Genomic DNA, 6,000 nt, shown 5'->3' on the forward strand with positions numbered 1-6,000 from the left:
GATACCGCAATGCTGAAAGCCTTTTCCAGCGTAAGGTCCTTTTCAGATAAAAGCCGTTTCTGGGTTCCTTCACTTTGAAGCCCACACACAAACTTGTCCCTTAAGGTATCTGCCAGTCTCGCTCCAAACTGGCAGTGTTTCGATAGTTTGTGCAGTTCTGTTAGATAATCAGCATTGCTTTCATCCTTATGCTGGTTCCGTTTGTGAAACTTGAATCTTTCTGCTATCAGCAGCGGTGTGGGGTTTAAATGTTCCTGTAGTATCGTTACTATGTCTTCAAAACTCTTTTCCATTGGCTTTGTTGGGGTTACTAGATTTCGTAATAAACCATACGTCTTTGCACCCATTAAATTTAACAATACCGACGCTTTCTTGTCATCTGACACCTCATTTGCCTTGCAGTACGCCTCTATTCATTCGACATATGTAGTCCAATCTTTGCCTTCATTGTCAAATGCAGTGATACTGCCACTCTTTGGCATTTTGGGTGTGGTTTAAAATGGTGTCTCCCAATGGCTTAAAATGTTGATTCCCGCGCTTTCCTTCCTCCCCCGCTGCTGCCAACGCCGCTCCCGGCGGTTCTCGTGGCAATGGCGGTGCCCTGTAAGTTTTGCGTGCTTCTCCTGCGCTGCTGCCAACGCCGCTCTCGGCGGTCCTCGTGGCAATGGCGGCGCCTCGCGAGTTTCTGCGCGTCTCTCTCTCCCTCTCTTCAACGCTGCTCGGCCCCTGAACACCAGCTGCACCCTGTGCGCTCTGCCCTCTCTCTCTCTCCCCCGTCGACGCTGCTCAGCCCTTTGCTGTGCCGCTCGGCCGGGCTCTAGCCCGCCGCTGTCTGGGAAGGGTCTGCGCACTACCTGTTGCCAGCCCGTTTCGCTGGACCACCTTGACTGGAAAGCCAAACCTGGCTCTCGACAGCCTCCCTCGCAATTCTCGAGTCTCTGCTGGATGACTGGGCGGTTGCCCGTGGTCGACGCCCGAGTCTCTGGCCTTGACCTCCAATCCACTGATCTCCAGGAACGAATCCCCGGGAGGTGATGCAGGGTTGCTGGTAGGTTGGAACTTGCCTCGTCGCCAATGTTGTGCCCGTGTATAATAAGACACAGACTGCAGGAGAAACGGCACAACAGGTGTTTACTCAACGTGGCTCACCGTGGAACTGCCTGTACAGATTACTACTCAGTGCTATATACAGGTGTGGTCACTGCCGGTACTACAGTATACATGAGCTGTAAAAAGTAGTTCCCCCCTTAAAGGTATATACATTACAGTTACAGAGATAGGGAGGGTTGTAGGGCTGGAGGAGGTTACAGAGATAGGGAGTGTTGTTTGGTCTGGAGAAGGTTACAGATATAGGGAGGGTTGCAGGACTGGAGGAGGTTACAGAGATATGCATGGTTGCAGGGCTTGAGGTGGTTACATAGATTGGGAGTGCTGTAGTGGCTGGAGGAGGCCACAGTGATAGGGAGGGTTGTAGGGGCTGGAAGAGGTTACAGAGATAGGGAGTGCTGTTTGGGCTGGAGAAGGTTACAGAGATAGGGAGGGTTGCAGGACTGGAGGAGGTTACAGAGATATGCATGGTTGCAGGGCTTGAGGTGGTTACATAGATTGGGAGTGCTGTAGTGGCTGGAGGAGGCTACAGTAATAGGGAGGGTTGTAGGGGCTGGAAGAGGTTACAGAGATAGGGAGTGCTGTTTGGGCTGGAGAAGGCTACAGATATAGGGAGGGTTGCAGGACTGGAGGCAGTTACAGAGATAGGGAGGGTTGTAGGGGCTGGTGGATGTTACAGAGATAGGGAGGGTTGTTGGGGCTGGAGGAGGTTACAAAGATAGGGAGTGGTGTAGGGGCTGAAGGAGGTTACAGAGATAGGGAGGGTTGTAGGGACTGGAGGAGTTTACAGAGATAGGGATGGTTGTAGGGGCTGGAGAAGGTTACAGAGATAGGGAGTGTTGTAGCGGATGGAGGAGGTTACAGAGATAGGGAGGGTTGTAGGGGCTGGTGGATGTTACAGAGATAGGGAGGGCTGTTGGGCTGGAGGAGGTTACAGAGATAGGTGTTAAGTCTGTGTGTTATATTGAGAATTACTACACAGACCACAAGAGTAAAATTTAACAGGTCTTTACTAGTCGAAGGTCAGGGCGGAACGGCCCAATAGATCATTACACAGCACTTATATACCGGTGTGGTCACCACCGGTATTACAGTATACAGCAGCTAAGATAAAGTAGTGCAACCCTTAAAATAGTTCTCTTAAAGGTGGAACGGTTACATACACTACAATCCTCCCTTTTTAGCTTAACAGTATATATTCCCCATTAAACATAACATCATAACATATATACACAACTTCATGTAAAAACAGTTTACAGATTCAGTCTCTCTGGAGGCTTCCTGACTCGGTCCGGATAACGCCTCGGTGGTGTAGTAGTTTTCGGTGGTGTAGTAGGTTTTTTTGGCAAGGTCGATTCGGCTTGAATGCCAGTGTCGGGTTCATCTGATTCCAGTATTACCGGATCGGAGGTAGATACTATGGGTATCTCTGCTTCATCATTAGGCGTATAGAGTTGTGGAGTAGGTTGGCCCTTTTCGGGTGACTCTATGATCTGGTCAACATGGCGCCTTATTATGCTTTCACCAATGTCCACGGTATACATCAGCGGTCCTAGTCGTTTGCAAATAGTTCCAGGCTGCCATTTCTCGGTACGGTAGTCCCGGGCCAAAACTTGTTGACCTATCTGGAAGGTTCTAGTTGGCCTTTCATTCATGCCTTGAAATTGCCGGTTCTCTACGTCCCTTCTGATGTTTGGCTTGATCAAATCCAGCCGGCATCTTAGTCTTCTATTGAAAAACATCATGGCGGGAGTTTGGTTTGTGACCGCATGTGTTGCATTCCTGTATGCCAACAAGAAGTTATCTACCTTATGTTGTAGATTTATGTCTTCATTACCCATGGCCTTTATGGCCTTCTTGAAGGTCTGGACAAACCTTTCAGCTAATCCATTGGTGGCGGGATGGTATGGGGCGGACGTGTAGTGTTTAACCCCATTGTTTTTTAAGAACTTCCTGAATTCTTCGGACACAAATTGCCGTCCATTATCAGAACAGATCTGTTCCGGCAGCCCATTCCTGGCAAATATGGTCCTTAATACTGTGATGGTTTTTTCCGTGGTGGTGGAGGACATCTTTATTACCTCCGGCCACTTGGAGTGTGCATCCACCGCGATTAAGAACATTGAGTCCATAAATGGACCAGCAAAGTTGATATGTACCCTTTGCCATGGAGATGAGGGCCACTCCCATGGATGTAGAGGAGCTTGTGGTGGGGCGTTTTGGACCTTCTGGCATCCTAGACAGCTCTTGGTCATTTCTTCGATGTCTCCATCGATGCCTGGCCACCACACAAACGCCCTGGCTAGGTTCTTCATTTTCACTCCACCCAGATGCCCCTCGTGAAGCTCCTTTAGCACTTTATGCTGGAGTTTGGGTGGAATCACCACTCTGGATCCACACATCAATGTTCCTCGGCACACTGACAGCTGTTCTCTTCTTTGCGAAAATGCTGGCAACAGTGGTTTGCCATGTGCTGGCCATCCCTTCACCGTTAAATCGTAGACTCATGAGAGAGTCGGGTCATTTCTTGTTTCCTTTTCGATCGTAGAATTTGTTACTGGTAGACATTCCACTATGGTTGAGTGGAACATCTCCACTGGGTCCACTGTAGGCGCCTCTTCTACCGTTGGCAACGGTAGGCGCGATAAACCGTCAGCATTCCCATGCTGTTTTGATCCTTTGTATTCTATGTCATATTGGTGTGCCCCTAGGAAAAGGGACCACCTCTGTAGCCTTTGCGCTGTCATAATGGAAACGCCCTTTTTAGGGTTGAATATGGATACCAACGGCTGGTGGTCTGTCAGCAGTGTAAACTTCTTGCCCTGCAGGTAATGATTGAATTTCTTTACTCCCCACACAAGGCTGAGAGCCTCCCTATCTATCTGAGCATAGTTGCGCTCAGCGGAGGTCAATGATCTGGATGCAAATGCGACTGGCCTTTCCGAGCCATTTGGCAACTTGTGTGAGAGTACTGCTCCAATACCATAAGAGGAAGCATCACAAGCTAGATGAATAGGTAGCGTTGGGTTGAAGTGAGCCAACACTTCCTCTGAGGCGATCAATGCCTTGCTTTTGCGAAAGGCCTTCTTACAGTCCTCGCTCCACTTCCATGGTACTTCTTTCTGCAACAGAGCATTCAGCGGGTGCAGCACCGTGGATAGATTTGGCAGAAACTTATGGTAATAGTTAATCAACCCTAGGAACGACCTCAACTGGGATACATTTTCCGGAGCGGGAGCCTTCACAACAGCTTTGATCTTGTCAGGTGACTTGTGCAGCCCCTCCTGGTCAATGACATGACCACAGTACGAGATCCGTTTCTGAAAGAACTCACATTTCTGGCAATTAACTCGAAGGCCATATTCCTTCAACCTGGTGAGCACCAGTTTCAAATTTGCGAGGTGTTCCTCATCGTCCTCTCCTGTAATCAGGATATCGTCCAAGTAACATTGAGTGCTTGGAATTCCCTGTAATACCTGCTCCATGACCCTCTGCCAAATTGCTGGAGCCGAAGCCACTCCAAAAACCAGTCTATTATATCGATACAAGCCTCTGTGCGTGTTGATTGTGAGATACTGGCACGACTCTTCCTCAACTTCCATCTGTAAGTACGCTTGCGCCAGGTCTATCTTGGTGAAGTGTTTCCCGCCAGACAATGAGGCAAAGATATCCTCAATCCGCGGAAGCGGATATTGCACCATGTGAAGCACCGGATTAACTGTGATCTTGAAGTCTCCACAGATGCGGACCTTCCCCGGTTCCCCTGGCTTGTTACTCGATGAACGCTTCATGACGGGAACAATGGGCGTGGCCCACTCACTCCAGTCCACCTTAGACAGTACTCCTGAACGTTCAAGCCCTTCCAGTTCAGCTTCCACAGCAGGTCGTATCGGGTTTGCATGTTCTGCAATCTTGATTTTTGCCTTAATTCCTCTCAGTGTTCCCAGTCCCTGTTGGAACACCTCTTTAGCCTCATCCAATATTCTGGACAATCGTTCAGGTTTGACATCTTTCTTTCCGGAATCTACCGTTATTGCTTTTAGGGAGTGCCAGTCCATATTTATTTTCCTGATCCACTCCCGTCCCAGAAGTGGTGGACCTCTCTCAGGTAATACATATATGTCCATTCCTTGGTGTTCTTTGCCCTTGTGTATCACCTTGACTTTTATCTTCCCGATGGGGTATACTTTTTGCCCCGTGTATGTCTGCAATACTATCTCCGTATCCCGTAGGGGAATATGTGTGAATAACCTTTTGTAATCTTGCTTATTCATGACCGTCAACGCCGATCCGGTGTCCAATTCCATCTTCACATGGACTCCTGCTATCTGCAGTGTGACCCAGATAGTTTGTCGGTCAGCTTCCTTACTCACATTGTGAATTCTCAGACTACCCAGTTCCTTGCTGTTGGAGTCTGAATCCGAATTCTGTTCATCCGAACTCTTCTCAGCCACCTTATGTACCTTTCTGTACTTTCCCTGCGGTGACTTTTTGTTGCTGGTCTCCTTTCCTGACCGGCATACTTTAGCTATGTGACCAAGCTTGCCACATTTTCTACATTCCTGGTTTTTAAACCAGCATTGGTTCTGATCGTGTGTTGTCTTCCCACAACGATAACATTTCGTTGTACCCGAAGCCATTTGATCTACGCTGAGTACCGCTGCCTTCAGCTGCATTTCCGCAGTGCCTCTCGCTGCAGCTTCGTGCGATGCTGCAATAGTGACAGCCTTATCAAGTGTAAGATCATTCTCTTCAAGTAGCCGCTTTTGTGTTCCTTCTTTTGACAATCCGCACACGAATTTGTCTCTCAGTGCCTCTGTCAGACTTTCCCCAAACTGACAGTATTTCGCTAGCTTACGCAGTTCAATTAAGTACTCCGCGTTGCTTTCCTCT

This window comes from Somniosus microcephalus, unplaced genomic scaffold (genome assembly GCF_052327205.1).
Source record: "Somniosus microcephalus isolate GS21.2 unplaced genomic scaffold, FLI_Smic_1.0 unresolved_chr2, whole genome shotgun sequence".
Taxonomy (NCBI): Eukaryota; Metazoa; Chordata; class Chondrichthyes; order Squaliformes; family Somniosidae; genus Somniosus; species Somniosus microcephalus.